This window comes from Mus musculus, chromosome 10 (genome assembly GCF_000001635.26).
Source record: "Mus musculus strain C57BL/6J chromosome 10, GRCm38.p6 C57BL/6J".
NCBI lineage: Eukaryota > Metazoa > Chordata > Mammalia > Rodentia > Muridae > Mus > Mus musculus.
In genome coordinates this window covers 118339510-118359707 of record NC_000076.6, presented here as the reverse complement: position 1 = coordinate 118359707, position 20198 = coordinate 118339510, and the positions used below count along the sequence as shown (strand labels likewise).

The 20198-nt window shown below is 43.9% G+C and overlaps 3 pseudogenes; all 3 read left to right on the top strand.

Moving 5' to 3' along the window:
- Positions 1–5587: 5587 nt before the first annotated feature.
- Gm9049 lies at positions 5588–8030 on the top strand (annotated as a pseudogene).
- Positions 8031–11013: 2983 nt separating this feature from the next.
- Positions 11014–13465, top strand: Gm9048 (annotated as a pseudogene).
- A 2972-nt stretch (positions 13466–16437) lies between these two features.
- Positions 16438–18896, top strand: Gm9046 (annotated as a pseudogene).
- Positions 18897–20198: the final 1302 nt, after the last annotated feature.

Below are 20198 nucleotides of genomic sequence, written 5' to 3'. Positions count from 1 at the left end.
AATGAATTTATGAAATTCCTAGGCAAATGGATGGACCTGGAGGGCATCATCCTGAGTGAGGTAACACAATCACAAAAGAACTCAAATGATATGTACTCAATGATAAGTGGATATTAGCCCAGAAACTTAGTATACCGGAGATGTAAGATACAATTTGCAAAACACATGAAACTTAAGAAGAATGAAGACCAAAGTGTGAACACTTTGCCCCTTCTTAGAATTGGAAACAATCATCCATGGAAGGAGTTACAGAGACAAAGTTTGGAGCTGAGACAAAAGGATGGGCCATATAGAGACTGCCATATCCAGGGATCCATCCCATAATTAGCCTCCAAACGATGACATCTTTGCATACACTAGCAAGATTTTGCTGAAAGGACCCAGATATAGCTGTCTCTTGTGAGACTAGGCCGGGGCCTAACAAACACAGAAGTGGATGCTCACAGTCAGCTATTGGATGGATCACAGGCCCCCAATGGAGGAGCTAGAGAAAGTATCAAAGGAGCTAAAGATATCTGCAACCCTGTAGGTGCAACAACATTATGAACTAACCAGTACCCCGGAGCTCTTGACTCTAACTGCATATGTATCAAAAGATGGCCTAGTCGGCCATCACTGGAAAGAGAGGCCCATTGGACACGCAAACTTTATATGCCCCAGTACAGGGGAACGCTAGGGCCAAAAAAATGGGAATGGATGGGTAGGGAAGTGAGGGGGAGGGTATGGGGAACTTTTGGGATAGCATTGGAAATGTAATTGAGGAAAATATGTAATAAAAAAAAAGATATATTACTCTAACAAATCTTACAGGATACTCATTCTGTCATACGTGGGCTCCATAGGAAATTTGGGTTTCAATCCTGGTTTAACAAGCTGCCTCTTATAAGCAGGTATAGAAAGGAAAAATAAAGGAAAAATAGAAGTGTGAATCAATTGTTTTAAAGATGGTATAATAAAGTCTGCAGGAGACTCATATTCTAACGTGGGCTCCACGGAAATTTTGGGTTTAAATCCTGACATGACAAATTAGAAAGGCCTAAATAGGCTAAAATGTGTGTGATTTTGAGTATTGTGGTAGTTTTGTTGTTTCTCTGGGACAGAGGGCAAGCTACAGGTTTTCCTGGTTACCGGCTGAAGGATGTGCTTATTTGGGGAAAACATTTTATCTTTGTGTTTGGAAAAGGTTATTAAAGTATTTACACCTTCCAGAGTTATATGGATCAGATTTGATAGAGAGCCCCCCCCCCCAGAACTAGATTCCAGAGGATCAAACAAAAAGGTTATTTTGATGATACTAAATTTTTTTTTTTTAGATTTATTTAAGACAGAATTTAGAGCCTTGGTGAATTTCATCATCAGACATGCTGAACTGACCTGCCTGAACTCCTGATGTCTTGGTTTTTCATCCAGATCCAGTCAGGACACAGACATCAGAGACTAATATAATCATTGGTGTGGCCTTCTTAAGGTCAACCAACTCCCCCATTTCTCTACCCTTCCCCCTCCCTTCAAAAATATCTCAACCCCCATATTCAGCTTGACGAAGTTATAAATAGTCGTCATCCCAGTTCCCTAAGCTTTGGGGCTGGGGTGATTATTATAGGTTATCTTTGATACTAAAATTTTGAAGTACAGGGCTTCAACCCAGTCCTTCTATTGCTGTTATTATAAACAGATCTGAGATGTTTAAGCCTGTGAGTTAAGGGCCAAATAGCAAATTCATGGCTCTTTTCCCCTGACTTTCTACAATAAAGCTCCAAAACCATAGACTGTTTCTGTTCATCAAGGCCGGCTGCACTTGGACGATGGGATAGGCTTTCTAATAATGAGCCGTTTCTAATCTCCCATCAGAAGGCCTTCCTGTGCTCCAGTCAAGGCCGGAACTAAGGACTCTCACCTGCGTGGGAACCTCTCTCCCATATCCCCAGAGCCAAGAGTGTCACCCCAGGGACCCTGGTATCAGGTGTGCCCCTTGTCTACCCCCTGTTGAGTGGGATCAGTGGCTTAGATGCCCACCCAGGGCCAAGTGAAAACTGTATGGCAGCTCTCCCACATCTGCCTGCCCAGAGCATAGGAGGAACTCTGACCAGACTCTGGCTCTTTCTCTCCCCTCTCTTCCCCCACACCCATTTAGTTCCCAACAAGAGCTGGTCTCCCAGAGTGTTGACACAGGCTTAGAGTCTCACAGGAGGAAGAAGCTCCAGACAGAAACAGCTAGAACATCTAACACCAAAGATTACCAGATGGCAAAAGGCAAACAAGTATCTTACAAACAGAAACCAGGACCACTCAGCATCATTGTTAGGACAATAGAACACCAAGTTACTATGCTACCTGAACTACCCATCATGAGCTGGGTGCTATCAGACCCTGCAAGTCATAAAGTGGGACATGCACAGCAGCAGTCTATTATCAAATGGAAGTGGTATATACTCGATCGGGCCAGAGCAGGTCCTGAAGGCACAAGCAAGTTACATGAAGAAGTTGCTCAAATACCTTTGGTTTCTACTCCTGTGACAATGCCATCTGCTGCCAAGCATGCACCTATAGCCTCATGGGGTGTTCCCTATGATCGACTGACCGAAGAGGAGAAGACTAGGGCCTGGTTTACTGATGGCTCTGCACGTTATTCAGGCACCACCCAGAAGTGGACAGCTGCAGCATTACAACCCCTTTCTGGGACAACCCTGAAAGACACAGGTGAAGGGAAATCTTCACAGTAGGCAGAACTTCGGGCAGTACACATGGTATTACAGTTTGTTTGTAAGAAGAAATGGCCAGATGTACAATTATTCACTGACTCATGGGCTGTAGCCAATGGATTGGCTGGATGGTCAGGGACTTGGAAAGATCACAATTGGAAAATTGGTGAGAAAGACATCTGGAGAAGAAGTATGTGGATAGATTTCTCCAAATAGGCAAAGGATGTGAAGATGTTTGTGTCCCATGTAAATGCTCAACAAAGGTGACTTCAGCTGAGGAGTTGTTCAATAATCAAGTGGATAAGATGACCCATTCTGTGGACAGTCAGCCTCTTTCCCCAGCCATCCCTGTCATTGCTCAATGGGCACATGAACAAAGTGGCCATGGTGGTCGAGATGGAGGTTATGCTTGGGCTCAGCAACACGGACTTCCACTCACCAAAGCTGACCTGGCTACAGCTGCTGCTGAATGCCAGATCTGCCAACAGCAGAAACCAACACTGAGCCCCAGATATGGCACCATTCCTCGAGGTGACCAGTCAGCAACCTGGTGGCAGGTTGACTACATTGGACCACTTCCTTCTTGGAAAGGACACCGTTTTGTTCTTATTGGAGTAGATACTTATTCTGGCTATGGATTTGCCTTTCCTGCACGAATGCCTCTGCTAAAACCACCATCCATGGACTGACAGAAAGCCTTATCTATCGTCATGGTATTCCACACAGTATTGCTTCTGACTAAGGAACTAATTTTACAGCCAGAGAAGTGCAATATGGGCCCATGATCATAGAATTCACTGGTCTTACCATGTTCCCCATCATCCTGAAGCAGCTGGTCTGATAGAAAGATGGAATGGCCTTTTGAAGATGCAGTTACAGTGCCAATTAGGTGGTAATGGCATGAAAGGGTGGGGCAGAGTTCTACAGAAGGCAGTACATGCCTTGAATCAGTGTTCGATATATGGTACAGTTTCCCCCATAGCCAGGATTCATGGGTCCAGGAATCAAGGGGTGGAAAAAGGAATAGTTCCACTTACTATCACTCCTAGTGACCCTCTAGGAAAATTTTTGCTTCCTGTCCCCATAACTCTAGGTTCTGCTGGCCTAGAAGTTTTGGCTCCAGAGGGGCGAGTGCTCCTACCAAGGAGCTACAACAAACATTCCATTGAAGTGGAAGCTCAGACTTCCCCCTGGTCATTTTGGGCTTCTAATGCCCTTAAACCAGCAGGCTAAAAAAAGGAATAACAGTGTTAGGAGGGGTGATAGATCCAGATTACCATGGGGAAATTGTATTACCTCTTCACAATAGAGGTAAACAAGATTATGTCTGGAATGGAGGAGATCCCTTAGGGCGTCTCTTGGTACTACCATGTCCTGTGATTAAAGTCAATGGGAAACTACAAAAGCCTAATCTAAGCAGGATGACAAAGAACACAGACCCATCAGGAATGAAGGTATGGGTCAATCCTCCAGGAAAAGAGCCAAGACCTGCTGAGGTGCTTGCCGAAAGTGAAGGAAATACAGAATGGGTAGAAAATGAAGGTGGTTATAAGTACCAATTAAGGCCACGTGACCAGTTGCAGAAACGAGGATTATAAAGTAATATGAATGCCCCTGTCTTACTTTGCTAACAAATATATTTGTATTTCTTCTGAAAGATCCTGACAGAATGTAAAAGGTCACACAAGCCCTGAAATCGGCCAGACAGACGTCAGTGTTAGCAGTACTAGCTTCACTGATTTAGAAAAATAGAGGTGCATAATGCTCTGGCCTCTCCTTGAACCAATGTCTGCCAATGTTTTGACCATTCCTTGAACCCATGTGTGTGTGCCCACTGATGAAGCCCATTGCCAGGTGTTTGTGATATTGGTTGCTGAGAAAGAGTCAGAAAATCTCCCCAGCAACCACAGCCCAGCCAATCCTGAGTTGCTACACCTGCACCAGACTCTTTCCTTGTACCCCTCCCATACCCATTTCTTGAGAATAGACATTGTTTAGATCTGGAAATCCCCTACTCTCCCTTCTCCATTCTCCCCTGAGGGCCTCTAAAAACTGGGACCTCTTTCCCCTCAAGGTGGACTCCTCTACCCCTGAGTGGGATATGAGTCGTCCCCAGAGCTCTGGCGTTCCCCAAATAAAGCCTCATGTGGTCTGCAACTAGCTCCGTCTATCGTGCGTTCTTGGGTGTCCGCTATTGTCCTGAGGCCTGAGCAAGGGGCTCCTCTCGGAGTCTTTCACTTCCAATTTCTTTAACATCAATTTGTATTTAAGTTGACACACTAAAAGGATGTTCCCAAGGGACATTGCCCCATTGTAAATTTACAAATACATTTGCGAATGTATGAGGGATAGTTATATCTTGTTAGGCATATTCACAACCTTATTATTGTTTCATGTGAACATGAGATATTATTTGTGTCAAGTTAACAAGGGGTGGGTTGTAGTGGCTATTCCTGGTTGTCAACTGGACTATATTTGGAATGAACTACAATCCAGAATTGGAAGGCTCACCAGTGACCCTTATCTGGAGGCTTGTAGATAGAAGTTTTTGATCTGGATCTAGGTATGGAGATCTTTAGACATAGTGGCTATGGATTCCAGAAGATTAAATCTCCGAATTCAAGGACATCTGGGATTAAGGATGTGGAGGAACACACCTTTAATCTGGGCTACACCTTTCACCTGGGATTAAAGGTGTGGTGGAACACACCTTTAATCTGAGCTACAGCTTCTGCTGGAGACAATATAAGGACATTGGAAGAAGGGAGTCTCTAAAGCAGAAGGTCGCTCTTGGGAGGAGGTGGCCTCTTGCGTCCTGTGTCCCGTGACCTGAGCACAGTTACTATTTTCTCGAAGCTCCTCTCGGCCCCCTTGCCGGGACACTCCACTCTGCCGCCAAGATGCCCCGGATTATGATCAAAGGAGGAGTGTGGAGGAACACGGAGGATGAAATTCTGAAAGCAGCGGTAATGAAATATGGGAAAAACCAGTGGTCTAGGATTGCCTCATTGCTGCATAGGAAATCGGCAAAGCAGTGCAAAGCCAGATGGTACGAATGGCTGGATCCAAGTATTAAAAAAACTGAATGGTCCAGAGAAGAGGAAGAAAAACTCTTGCACCTGGCCAAGCTGATGCCAACGCAGTGGAGGACCATTGCTCCAATCATAGGAAGAACAGCAGCCCAGTGCCTAGAACACTATGAATTCCTCCTGGACAGAACTGCTCAAAGGGACAATGAAGAGGAAACAACAGATGACCCCCGGAAGCTTAAGCCTGGAGAGATCGATCCAAACCCAGAGACCAAGCCAGCCCGGCCCGACCCGATTGACATGGATGAGGATGAACTTGAGATGCTCTCTGAGGCTCGAGCCCGTCTGGCCAATACTCAAGGAAAGAAGGCTAAAAGGAAAGCAAGAGAAAAGCAGTTGGAAGAAGCCAGGCGCCTTGCTGCCCTCCAGAAAAGACGAGAGCTTCGAGCAGCTGGCATAGAGATTCAGAAGAAAAGGAAAAGGAAGAGAGGCGTTGATTATAATGCTGAAATCCCATTTGAAAAAAAGCCAGCTCTTGGTTTTTATGATACTTCTGAGGAGAATTACCAGGCCCTTGATGCAGACTTCAGGAAATTGCGACAGCAGGATCTTGACGGGGAGCTAAGATCTGAAAAAGAAGGAAGAGATAGAAAAACAGACAAACAGCGTTTAAAAAGGAAAAAGGAGTCTGATTTACCATCAGCTATCCTCCAAACCAGTGGTGTCTCCGAGTTGACTAAAAAGAGAAGCAAACTTGTGTTGCCTGCGCCTCAGATTTCAGATGCTGAACTCCAGGAAGTTGTCAAGGTAGGCCAGGCCAGTGAAGTCGCACGGCAGACGGCGGAGGAGTCAGGAATAACAAACTCTGCTTCTAGCACTCTCCTGTCTGAGTACAATGTCACAAACAACAGCATCGCTCTGAGAACACCACGGACACCAGCCCCTCAAGACAGGATTCTACAGGAAGCTCAGAACCTCATGGCCTTGACCAATGTGGACACTCCGTTGAAAGGTGGGCTTAATACCCCACTGCATGAGAGTGACTTCTCTGGTGTGACCCCACAGCGGCAAGTTGTGCAGACTCCAAATACAGTTCTGTCTACCCCTTTCAGGACTCCTTCTAATGGAGCTGAAGGGCTGACTCCCCGAAGTGGAACAACTCCTAAACCAGTCACTAATGCCACCCCAGGTAGAACACCACTTAGAGACAAGTTAAACATTAATCCAGAGGATGGAATGGCAGACTACAGTGACCCCTCTTACGTGAAGCAGATGGAAAGAGAATCTCGTGAACATCTCCGTCTCGGGTTCTTAGGCCTCCCTGCACCTAAGAACGATTTTGAAATCGTTCTGCCTGAAAATGCCGAGAAGGAACTGGAAGAACGTGAAATAGATGATACCTACATTGAAGATGCTGCTGATGTGGATGCTCGAAAGCAGGCCATCCGAGATGCTGAGCGTGTAAAGGAAGTGAAACGAATGCACAAAGCCGTTCAGAAGGATCTTCCCAGGCCGTCTGAAGTAAATGAAACTATTTTAAGACCTTTCAATGTAGAACCACCTCTAACAGATTTACAGAAGAGCGAAGAACTGATCAAAAAAGAAATGATTACGATGCTTCATTATGATCTTCTACATCATCCCTACGAACCATCTGGAAACAAAAAAGGAAAAAATGTTGGGTTAGCTACCAACGATTCAGAGCACATTACCTATCTTGAGCATAGCCCTTATGAGAAGTTCTCCAAAGAAGATCTGAAAAAGGCCCAGGGTGCTCTGGTACAAGAGATGGAAGTGGTCAAACAAGGAATGAGCCATGGCGAACTCTCCAGTGAAGCTTACAACCAGGTGTGGGAGGAATGCTACAGTCAAGTCCTCTCTCTTATTGCTCAGAGCCGCTACACTCGCGCTAATCTTGCTAGCAAAAAGGACAGAATTGAATCACTTGAAAAGAGACTTGAGATAAACAGGGGTCACATGACAACAGAAGCCAAGAGAGCTGCAAAGATGGAAAAGAAGATGAAGATTTTGCTTGGTGGATACCAGTCTCGTGCTATGGGGCTCATGAAACAGTTGAATGACTTATGGGACCAGATTGAGCAGGCTCACTTGGAGCTACGCACTTTTGAAGAACTCAAGAAACGTGAAGACTCTGCTATTCCCCGTAGGCTAGAGTGTCTAAAGGAAGATGTGCAGCTGCAACAGGAACGAGAGAAAGAGCTTCAACAGAGATACGCGGATTTGCTGATGGAGAAAGAGACTTTACAGGCAAAGTTCTGAAGCACAGTGGATGGATGCTCTGCCACAGGAGAGCGAGTTCCTGGTTTCCTACTCAGCAAGGCTGAACTGAGCCTCTTCTTCATTGACAAGTTACCCAGCACCGTGGTTTCTCAGTTGTTTGTTTTGAATGAAACTGATCTTTGCGTTCCGTGTTACAAACTTGGACGCCGGGATAATGAGGGTTTAAATTATCCAGATGCTCATTCTTTGCCAGTGTCATATTTACAAGATTTCGTAGTTTAGGCCTTTAATTTAAAAAGCCTGACTTTAAATACTGCCTGTGAGTAAACCCTTGAATAAGAAGAACATGTGAAAAATTGAGAAAAAATAAAAGGAAGAAGGGAGTCTCGTTCTTGCTCCCTCACCTGCTTGCCATGTGGGACTGAGTAACTGCTAGATCCTTGGACTCCCATTCACAGCTACTACTGAACCATTGTTTGGAGTTGGACTGTAGACTGTAAGTCATCAATCAATTCCTTTACTATATAGAGACTATCCATAAGTTCTGTGACTCCAGAGAACCCAAACTAATATACCAGGACCACTCAGCATCATCAGAACACAGTACTCCCACACTTGAAAAACAAGATTTGGATTTAAAATCATATCTCATGATGCTGGTAGAGGATTTTAAGGGGGACGTTAATAACTCCCTTAAAGGAATCCAGAAGAACACAGGTAAACAGCTAGAAGCCCTTAAAGAATTACAGGAAAACACAATCAAATAGCTAAAGGAATTGGACAAAACCATCCAGGATATAAAAATGGAAGTAGAAACAATAAAGAATTCACAAAGGGAGACAACTCTGGAGATAAACCTAGGAAAGAAATCAGGAGCCATAGATGCAAGCATCACCAAGAGAATACAAGAGATAGAAGAAAGAATCTCAGGTGCAGAAGATTCCATAGAAGACATTGGCACAACAATCAAAGAAAATGCAAAATGCAAAATGCAAAAAATATCCTAACTCAAAACATCCAGGAAATCCAGGACACAATGAGAAGACTATACCTAAAGATAATACATATAGATGAGAATTAAGATTTTCAACTTAAAGAGCCAGGAAACACCTTCAATAAAATTATAGAAGAAAACTTCCCCAACCTAAAGAGATGCCCATGAACATACAAGAAGTCGACAGAACTCCAAATAGTTTGGACCAAAAAAGAAATTTCTCCAATCACATAATTAATTATCAAAACACCAAATGCACTAAGCAAAGAAAGAATATTAAAAGCAGTAAAAAGAAAAAGGTCAGGTAACATATAAGGGCAGACCTATTAGAATTACACCAGACTTCCCACCAGAGACTATGAAAGCCAGAAGATCCTGGATAGATGTTATACAGACACTAAGAGAACACAAATGCCAGCCCAGGCTACTATACCCAACAAAACTCTCAATTACCATAGACGGAAAAAAAAAAAAAAAAACAAAAAAACAAAGTTTTCCATGACAAAACCAAATTCACACAATATCTTTCCACAAATCCAGTCCTTCAAAGGATAACAAAGGGAAAACTCCAACACAAGGAGTGAAACTACACCCTAGAAAAAGTAATCTTTCAACAAACCTAAAAGAAGATAGCCACATTAACAGAATCCCAACTCTAACAACAAAAATAACAGGAAGCAACAATTACTTTTCCCTAATATCTCTTAATATCAATGGGCTTAATTCCCAAATAAAAAGACATAGATGAACAGACTGGCTATGTAAACAGAACCCAACATTTTGCTACATACAGGAAACCCACCTCAGGGAAAAGGACAAACACTACTGAAAGATCCTGACAGAATGTAAAAGGTCACACAAGCCCTGAAATCGGCCAGACAGACGTCAGTGTTAGCAGTACTAGCTTCACAGATTTAGAAAAATAGAGGTGCATAATGCTCTGGCCACTCCTTGAACCAATGTCTGCCAATGTTTTGACCATTCCTTGAACCCATGTGTGTGTGCCCACTGATGAAGCCCATTGCCAGGTGTTTGTGATATTGGTTGCTGAGAAAGAGTCAGAAAATCTCCCCAGCAACCACAGCCCAGCCAATCCTGAGTTGCTACACCTGCACCAGACTCTTTCCTTGTACCCCTCCCATACCCATTTCTTGAGAATAGACATTGTTTAGATCTGGAAATCCCCTACTCTCCCTTCTCCATTCTCCCCTGAGGGCCTCTAAAAACTGGGACCTCTTTCCCCTCAAGGTGGACTCCTCTACCCCTGAGTGGGATATGAGTCGTCCCCAGAGCTCTGGCTTTCCCCAAATAAAGCCTCATGTGGTCTGCAACTAGCTCCGTCTATCGTGCGTTCTTGGGTGTCCGCTATTGTCCTGAGGCCTGAGCAAGGGGCTCCTCTCGGAGTCTTTCACTTCCGATTTCTTTAACATCAATTTGTATTTAAGTTTACACACTAAAAGGATGTTCCCAAGGGACATTGCCCCATTGTAAATTTACAAATACATTTGCGAATGTACGAGGGATAGTTATATCCTGTTAGGCGTATTCACAACCTTGTTATTGTTTCATGTGAACATGAGATATTATTTGTGTCAAGTTAACAAGGGGTGGGTTGTAGTGGCTATTCCTGGTTATCAACTGGACTATATTTGGAATGAACTACAATCCAGAATTGGAAGGCTCACCAGTGACCCTTATCTGGAGGCTTGTAGATAGAAGTTTTTTGATCTGGATCTAGGTATGGAGATCTTTAGACATAGTGGCTATGGATTCCAGAAGATTAAATCTCCGAATTCAAGGACATCTGGGATTAAGGATGTGGAGGAACACACCTTTAATCTGGGCCACACCTTTCACCTGGGATTAAAGGTGTGGTGGAACACACCTTTAATCTGAGCTACAGCTTCTGCTGGAGACAATATAAGGACATTGGAAGAAGGGAGTCTCTAAAGCAGAAGGTCGCTCTTGGGAGGAAGTGGCTTCTTGCGTCCCGTTACCGGAGCGCCCTTACTACTTTCTCGAAGCTCCTCTCGCCCCCTCGCCAGGACACTCCGCCGCCAAGATGCCCCGGATTATGATCAAAGGAGGAGTGTGGAGGAACACGGAGGATGAAATTCTGAAAGCAGCGATAATGAAATATAGGAAAAACCAGTGGTCTAGGATTGCCTCATTGCTGCATAGGAAATCGGCAAAGCAGTGCAAAGCCAGATGGTACGAATGGCTGGATCCAAGTATTAAAAAAACTGAATGGTCCAGAGAAGAGGAAGAAAAACTCTTGCACCTGGCCAAGCTGATGCCAACGCAGTGGAGGACCATTGCTCCAATCATAGGAAGAACAGCAGCCCAGTGCCTGGAACACTATGAATTCCTCCTGGACAGAACTGCTCAAAGGGACAATGAAGAGGAAACAACAGATGACCCCCGGAAGCTTAAGCCTGGAGAGATCGATCCAAACCCAGAGACCAAGCCAGCCCGGCCCGACCCGATTGACATGGATGAGGATGAACTTGAGATGCTCTCTGAGGCTCGAGCCCGTCTGGCCAATACTCAAGGAAAGAAGGCTAAAAGGAAAGCAAGAGAAAAGCAGTTGGAAGAAGCCAGGCGCCTTGCTGCCCTCCAGAAAAGACGAGAGCTTCGAGCAGCTGGCATAGAGATTCAGAAGAAAAGGAAAAGGAAGAGAGGCGTTGATTATAATGCTGAAATCCCATTTGAAAAAAAGCCAGCTCTTGGTTTTTATGATACTTCTGAGGAGAATTACCAGGCCCTTGATGCAGACTTCAGGAAATTGCGACAGCAGGATCTTGACGGGGAGCTAAGATCTGAAAAAGAAGGAAGAGATAGAAAAACAGACAAACAGCGTTTAAAAAGGAAAAAGGAGTCTGATTTACCATCAGCTATCCTCCAAACCAGTGGTGTCTCCGAGTTGACTAAAAAGAGAAGCAAACTTGTGTTGCCTGCGCCTCAGATTTCAGATGCTGAACTCCAGGAAGTTGTCAAGGTAGGCCAGGCCAGTGAAGTCGCGCGGCAGACGGCGGAGGAGTCAGGAATAACAAACTCTGCTTCTAGCACTCTCCTGTCTGAGTACAATGTCACAAACAACAGCATCGCTCTGAGAACACCACGGACACCAGCCCCTCAAGACAGGATTCTACAGGAAGCTCAGAACCTCATGGCCTTGACCAATGTGGACACTCCGTTGAAAGGTGGGCTTAATACCCCACTGCATGAGAGTGACTTCTCTGGTGTGACCCCACAGCGGCAAGTTGTGCAGACTCCAAATACAGTTCTGTCTACCCCTTTCAGGACTCCTTCTAATGGAGCTGAAGGGCTGACTCCCCGAAGTGGAACAACTCCTAAACCAGTCACTAATGCCACCCCAGGTAGAACACCACTTAGAGACAAGTTAAACATTAATCCAGAGGATGGAATGGCAGACTACAGTGACCCCTCTTACGTGAAGCAGATGGAAAGAGAATCTCGTGAACATCTCCGTCTCGGGTTCTTAGGCCTCCCTGCACCTAAGAACGATTTTGAAATCGTTCTGCCTGAAAATGCCGAGAAGGAACTGGAAGAACGTGAAATAGATGATACCTACATTGAAGATGCTGCTGATGTGGATGCTCGAAAGCAGGCCATCCGAGATGCTGAGCGTGTAAAGGAAGTGAAACGAATGCACAAAGCCGTTCAGAAGGATCTTCCCAGGCCGTCTGAAGTAAATGAAACTATTTTAAGACCTTTCAATGTAGAACCACCTCTAACAGATTTACAGAAGAGCGAAGAACTGATCAAAAAAGAAATGATTACGATGCTTCATTATGATCTTCTACATCATCCCTACGAACCATCTGGAAACAAAAAAGGAAAAAATGTTGGGTTAGCTACCAACGATTCAGAGCACATTACCTATCTTGAGCATAGCCCTTATGAGAAGTTCTCCAAAGAAGATCTGAAAAAGGCCCAGGGTGCTCTGGTACAAGAGATGGAAGTGGTCAAACAAGGAATGAGCCATGGCGAACTCTCCAGTGAAGCTTACAACCAGGTGTGGGAGGAATGCTACAGTCAAGTCCTCTCTCTTATTGCTCAGAGCCGCTACACTCGCGCTAATCTTGCTAGCAAAAAGGACAGAATTGAATCACTTGAAAAGAGACTTGAGATAAACAGGGGTCACATGACAACAGAAGCCAAGAGAGCTGCAAAGATGGAAAAGAAGATGAAGATTTTGCTTGGTGGATACCAGTCTCGTGCTATGGGGCTCATGAAACAGTTGAATGACTTATGGGACCAGATTGAGCAGGCTCACTTGGAGCTACGCACTTTTGAAGAACTCAAGAAACGTGAAGACTCTGCTATTCCCCGTAGGCTAGAGTGTCTAAAGGAAGATGTGCAGCTGCAACAGGAACGAGAGAAAGAGCTTCAACAGAGATACGCGGATTTGCTGATGGAGAAAGAGACTTTACAGGCAAAGTTCTGAAGCACAGTGGATGGATGCTCTGCCACAGGAGAGCGAGTTCCTGGTTTCCTACTCAGCAAGGCTGAACTGAGCCTCTTCTTCATTGACAAGTTACCCAGCACCGTGGTTTCTCAGTTGTTTGTTTTGAATGAAACTGATCTTTGCGTTCCGTGTTACAAACTTGGACGCCGGGATAATGAGGGTTTAAATTATCCAGATGCTCATTCTTTGCCAGTGTCATATTTACAAGATTTCGTAGTTTAGGCCTTTAATTTAAAAAGCCTGACTTTAAATACTGCCTGTGAGTAAACCCTTGAATAAGAAGAACATGTGAAAAATTGAGAAAAAATAAAAGGAAGAAGGGAGTCTCGTTCTTGCTCCCTCACCTGCTTGCCATGTGGGACTGAGTAACTGCTAGATCCTTGGACTCCCATTCACAGCTACTACTGAACCATTGTTTGGAGTTGGACTGTAGACTGTAAGTCATCAATCAATTCCTTTACTATATAGAGACTATCCATAAGTTCTGTGACTCCAGAGAACCCAAACTAATATACCAGGACCACTCAGCATCATCAGAACACAGTACTCCCACACTTGAAAAACAAGATTTGGATTTAAAATCATATCTCATGATGCTGGTAGAGGATTTTAAGGGGGACGTTAATAACTCCCTTAAAGGAATCCAGAAGAACACAGGTAAACAGCTAGAAGCCCTTAAAGAATTACAGGAAAACACAATCAAATAGCTAAAGGAATTGGACAAAACCATCCAGGATATAAAAATGGAAGTAGAAACAATAAAGAATTCACAAAGGGAGACAACTCTGGAGATAAACCTAGGAAAGAAATCAGGAGCCATAGATGCAAGCATCACCAAGAGAATACAAGAGATAGAAGAAAGAATCTCAGGTGCAGAAGATTCCATAGAAGACATTGGCACAACAATCAAAGAAAATGCAAAATGCAAAATGCAAAAAATATCCTAACTCAAAACATCCAGGAAATCCAGGACACAATGAGAAGACTATACCTAAAGATAATACATATAGATGAGAATTAAGATTTTCAACTTAAAGAGCCAGGAAACACCTTCAACAAAATTATAGAAGAAAACTTCCCCAACCTAAAGAGATGCCCATGAACATACAAGAAGTCGACAGAACTCCAAATAGTTTGGACCAAAAAAGAAATTTCTCCAATCACATAATTAATTATCAAAACACCAAATGCACTAAGCAAAGAAAGAATATTAAAAGCAGTAAAAAGAAAAAGGTCAGGTAACATATAAGGGCAGACCTATTAGAATTACACCAGACTTCCCACCAGAGACTATGAAAGCCAGAAGATCCTGGATAGATGTTATACAGACACTAAGAGAACACAAATGCCAGCCCAGGCTACTATACCCAACAAAACTCTCAATTACCATAGACGGAAAAAAAAAAAAAAACAAAAAAACAAAGTTTTCCATGACAAAACCAAATTCACACAATATCTTTCCACAAATCCAGTCCTTCAAAGGATAACAAAGGGAAAACTCCAACACAAGGAGTGAAACTACACCCTAGAAAAAGTAATCTTTCAACAAACCTAAAAGAAGATAGCCACATTAACAGAATCCCAACTCTAACAACAAAAATAACAGGAAGCAACAATTACTTTTCCCTAATATCTCTTAATATCAATGGGCTTAATTCCCAAATAAAAAGACATAGATGAACAGACTGGCTATGTAAACAGAACCCAACATTTTGCTACATACAGGAAACCCACCTCAGGGAAAAGGACAAACACTACTGAAAGATCCTGACAGAATGTAAAAGGTCACACAAGCCCTGAAATCGGCCAGACAGACGTCAGTGTTAGCAGTACTAGCTTCACAGATTTAGAAAAATAGAGGTGCATAATGCTCTGGCCACTCCTTGAACCAATGTCTGCCAATGTTTTGACCATTCCTTGAACCCATGTGTGTGTGCCCACTGATGAAGCCCATTGCCAGGTGTTTGTGATATTGGTTGCTGAGAAAGAGTCAGAAAATCTCCCCAGCAACCACAGCCCAGCCAATCCTGAGTTGCTACACCTGCACCAGACTCTTTCCTTGTACCCCTCCCATACCCATTTCTTGAGAATAGACATTGTTTAGATCTGGAAATCCCCTACTCTCCCTTCTCCATTCTCCCCTGAGGGCCTCTAAAAACTGGGACCTCTTTCCCCTCAAGGTGGACTCCTCTACCCCTGAGTGGGATATGAGTCGTCCCCAGAGCTCTGGCTTTCCCCAAATAAAGCCTCATGTGGTCTGCAACTAGCTCCGTCTATCGTGCGTTCTTGGGTGTCCGCTATTGTCCTGAGGCCTGAGCAAGGGGCTCCTCTCGGAGTCTTTCACTTCCGATTTCTTTAACATCAATTTGTATTTAAGTTGACACACTAAAAGGATGTTCCCAAGGGACATTGCCCCATTGTAAATTTACAAATACATTTGCGAATGTACGAGGGATAGTTATATCCTGTTAGGCGTATTCACAACCTTGTTATTGTTTCATGTGAACATGAGATATTATTTGTGTCAAGTTAACAAGGGGTGGGTTGTAGTGGCTATTCCTGGTTATCAACTGGACTATATTTGGAATGAACTACAATCCAGAATTGGAAGGCTCACCAGTGACCCTTATCTGGAGGCTTGTAGATAGAAGTTTTTTGATCTGGATCTAGGTATGGAGATCTTTAGACATAGTGGCTATGGATTCCAGAAGATTAAATCTCCGAATTCAAGGACATCTGGGATTAAGGATGTGGAGGAACACACCTTTAATCTGGGCTACACCTTTCACCTGGGATTAAAGGTGTGGTGGAACACACCTTTAATCTGAGCTACAGCTTCTGCTGGAGACAATATAAGGACATTGGAAGAAGGGAGTCTCTAAAGCAGAAGGTCGCTCTTGGGAGGAAGTGGCTTCTTGCGTCCCGTTACCGGAGCGCCCTTACTACTTTCTCGAAGCTCCTCTCGCCCCCTCGCCAGGACACTCCGCCGCCAAGATGCCCCGGATTATGATCAAAGGAGGAGTGTGGAGGAACACGGAGGATGAAATTCTGAAAGCAGCGATAATGAAATATAGGAAAAACCAGTGGTCTAGGATTGCCTCATTGCTGCATAGGAAATCGGCAAAGCAGTGCAAAGCCAGATGGTACGAATGGCTGGATCCAAGTATTAAAAAAACTGAATGGTCCAGAGAAGAGGAAGAAAAACTCTTGCACCTGGCCAAGCTGATGCCAACGCAGTGGAGGACCATTGCTCCAATCATAGGAAGAACAGCAGCCCAGTGCCTGGAACACTATGAATTCCTCCTGGACAGAACTGCTCAAAGGGACAATGAAGAGGAAACAACAGATGACCCCCGGAAGCTTAAGCCTGGAGAGATCGATCCAAACCCAGAGACCAAGCCAGCCCGGCCCGACCCGATTGACATGGATGAGGATGAACTTGAGATGCTCTCTGAGGCTCGAGCCCGTCTGGCCAATACTCAAGGAAAGAAGGCTAAAAGGAAAGCAAGAGAAAAGCAGTTGGAAGAAGCCAGGCGCCTTGCTGCCCTCCAGAAAAGACGAGAGCTTCGAGCAGCTGGCATAGAGATTCAGAAGAAAAGGAAAAGGAAGAGAGGCGTTGATTATAATGCTGAAATCCCATTTGAAAAAAAGCCAGCTCTTGGTTTTTATGATACTTCTGAGGAGAATTACCAGGCCCTTGATGCAGACTTCAGGAAATTGCGACAGCAGGATCTTGACGGGGAGCTAAGATCTGAAAAAGAAGGAAGAGATAGAAAAACAGACAAACAGCGTTTAAAAAGGAAAAAGGAGTCTGATTTACCATCAGCTATCCTCCAAACCAGTGGTGTCTCCGAGTTGACTAAAAAGAGAAGCAAACTTGTGTTGCCTGCGCCTCAGATTTCAGATGCTGAACTCCAGGAAGTTGTCAAGGTAGGCCAGGCCAGTGAAGTCGCGCGGCAGACGGCGGAGGAGTCAGGAATAACAAACTCTGCTTCTAGCACTCTCCTGTCTGAGTACAATGTCACAAACAACAGCATCGCTCTGAGAACACCACGGACACCAGCCCCTCAAGACAGGATTCTACAGGAAGCTCAGAACCTCATGGCCTTGACCAATGTGGACACTCCGTTGAAAGGTGGGCTTAATACCCCACTGCATGAGAGTGACTTCTCTGGTGTGACCCCACAGCGGCAAGTTGTGCAGACTCCAAATACAGTTCTGTCTACCCCTCTCAGGACTCCTTCTAATGGAGCTGAAGGGCTGACTCCCCGAAGTGGAACAACTCCTAAACCAGTCACTAATGCCACCCCAGGTAGAACACCACTTAGAGACAAGTTAAACATTAATCCAGAGGATGGAATGGCAGACTACAGTGACCCCTCTTACGTGAAGCAGATGGAAAGAGAATCTCGTGAACATCTCCGTCTCGGGTTCTTAGGCCTCCCTGCACCTAAGAACGATTTTGAAATCGTTCTGCCTGAAAATGCCGAGAAGGAACTGGAAGAACGTGAAATAGATGATACCTACATTGAAGATGCTGCTGATGTGGATGCTCGAAAGCAGGCCATCCGAGATGCTGAGCGTGTAAAGGAAGTGAAACGAATGCACAAAGCCGTTCAGAAGGATCTTCCCAGGCCGTCTGAAGTAAATGAAACTATTTTAAGACCTTTCAATGTAGAACCACCTCTAACAGATTTACAGAAGAGCGAAGAACTGATCAAAAAAGAAATGATTACGATGCTTCATTATGATCTTCTACATCATCCCTACGAACCATCTGGAAACAAAAAAGGAAAAAATGTTGGGTTAGCTACCAACGATTCAGAGCACATTACCTATCTTGAGCATAGCCCTTATGAGAAGTTCTCCAAAGAAGATCTGAAAAAGGCCCAGGGTGCTCTGGTACAAGAGATGGAAGTGGTCAAACAAGGAATGAGCCATGGCGAACTCTCCAGTGAAGCTTACAACCAGGTGTGGGAGGAATGCTACAGTCAAGTCCTCTCTCTTATTGCTCAGAGCCGCTACACTCGCGCTAATCTTGCTAGCAAAAAGGACAGAATTGAATCACTTGAAAAGAGACTTGAGATAAACAGGGGTCACATGACAACAGAAGCCAAGAGAGCTGCAAAGATGGAAAAGAAGATGAAGATTTTGCTTGGTGGATACCAGTCTCGTGCTATGGGGCTCATGAAACAGTTGAATGACTTATGGGACCAGATTGAGCAGGCTCACTTGGAGCTACGCACTTTTGAAGAACTCAAGAAACGTGAAGACTCTGCTATTCCCCGTAGGCTAGAGTGTCTAAAGGAAGATGTGCAGCTGCAACAGGAACGAGAGAAAGAGCTTCAACAGAGATACGCGGATTTGCTGATGGAGAAAGAGACTTTACAGGCAAAGTTCTGAAGCACAGTGGATGGATGCTCTGCCACAGGAGAGCGAGTTCCTGGTTTCCTACTCAGCAAGGCTGAACTGAGCCTCTTCTTCATTGACAAGTTACCCAGCACCGTGGTTTCTCAGTTGTTTGTTTTGAATGAAACTGATCTTTGCGTTCCGTGTTACAAACTTGGACGCCGGGATAATGAGGGTTTAAATTATCCAGATGCTCATTCTTTGCCAGTGTCATATTTACAAGATTTCGTAGTTTAGGCCTTTAATTTAAAAAGCCTGACTTTAAATACTGCCTGTGAGTAAACCCTTGAATAAGAAGAACATGTGAAAAATTGAGAAAAAATAAAAGGAAGAAGGGAGTCTCGTTCTTGCTCCCTCACCTGCTTGCCATGTGGGACTGAGTAACTGCTAGATCCTTGGACTCCCATTCACAGCTACTACTGAACCATTGTTTGGAGTTGGACTGTAGACTGTAAGTCATCAATCAATTCCTTTACTATATAGAGACTATCCATAAGTTCTGTGACTCCAGAGAACCCAAACTAATATACCAGGACCACTCAGCATCATCAGAACACAGTACTCCCACACTTGAAAAACAAGATTTGGATTTAAAATCATATCTCATGATGCTGGTAGAGGATTTTAAGGGGGACGTTAATAACTCCCTTAAAGGAATCCAGAAGAACACAGGTAAACAGCTAGAAGCCCTTAAAGAATTACAGGAAAACACAATCAAATAGCTAAAGGAATTGGACAAAACCATCCAGGATATAAAAATGGAAGTAGAAACAATAAAGAATTCACAAAGGGAGACAACTCTGGAGATAAACCTAGGAAAGAAATCAGGAGCCATAGATGCAAGCATCACCAAGAGAATACAAGAGATAGAAGAAAGAATCTCAGGTGCAGAAGATTCCATAGAAGACATTGGCACAACAATCAAAGAAAATGCAAAATGCAAAATGCAAAAAATATCCTAACTCAAAACATCCAGGAAATCCAGGACACAATGAGAAGACTATACCTAAAGATAATACATATAGATGAGAATTAAGATTTTCAACTTAAAGAGCCAGGAAACACCTTCAATAAAATTATAGAAGAAAACTTCCCCAACCTAAAGAGATGCCCATGAACATACAAGAAGTCGACAGAACTCCAAATAGTTTGGACCAAAAAAGAAATTTCTCCAATCACATAATTAATTATCAAAACACCAAATGCACTAAGCAAAGAAAGAATATTAAAAGCAGTAAAAAGAAAAAGGTCAGGTAACATATAAGGGCAGACCTATTAGAATTACACCAGACTTCCCACCAGAGACTATGAAAGCCAGAAGATCCTGGATA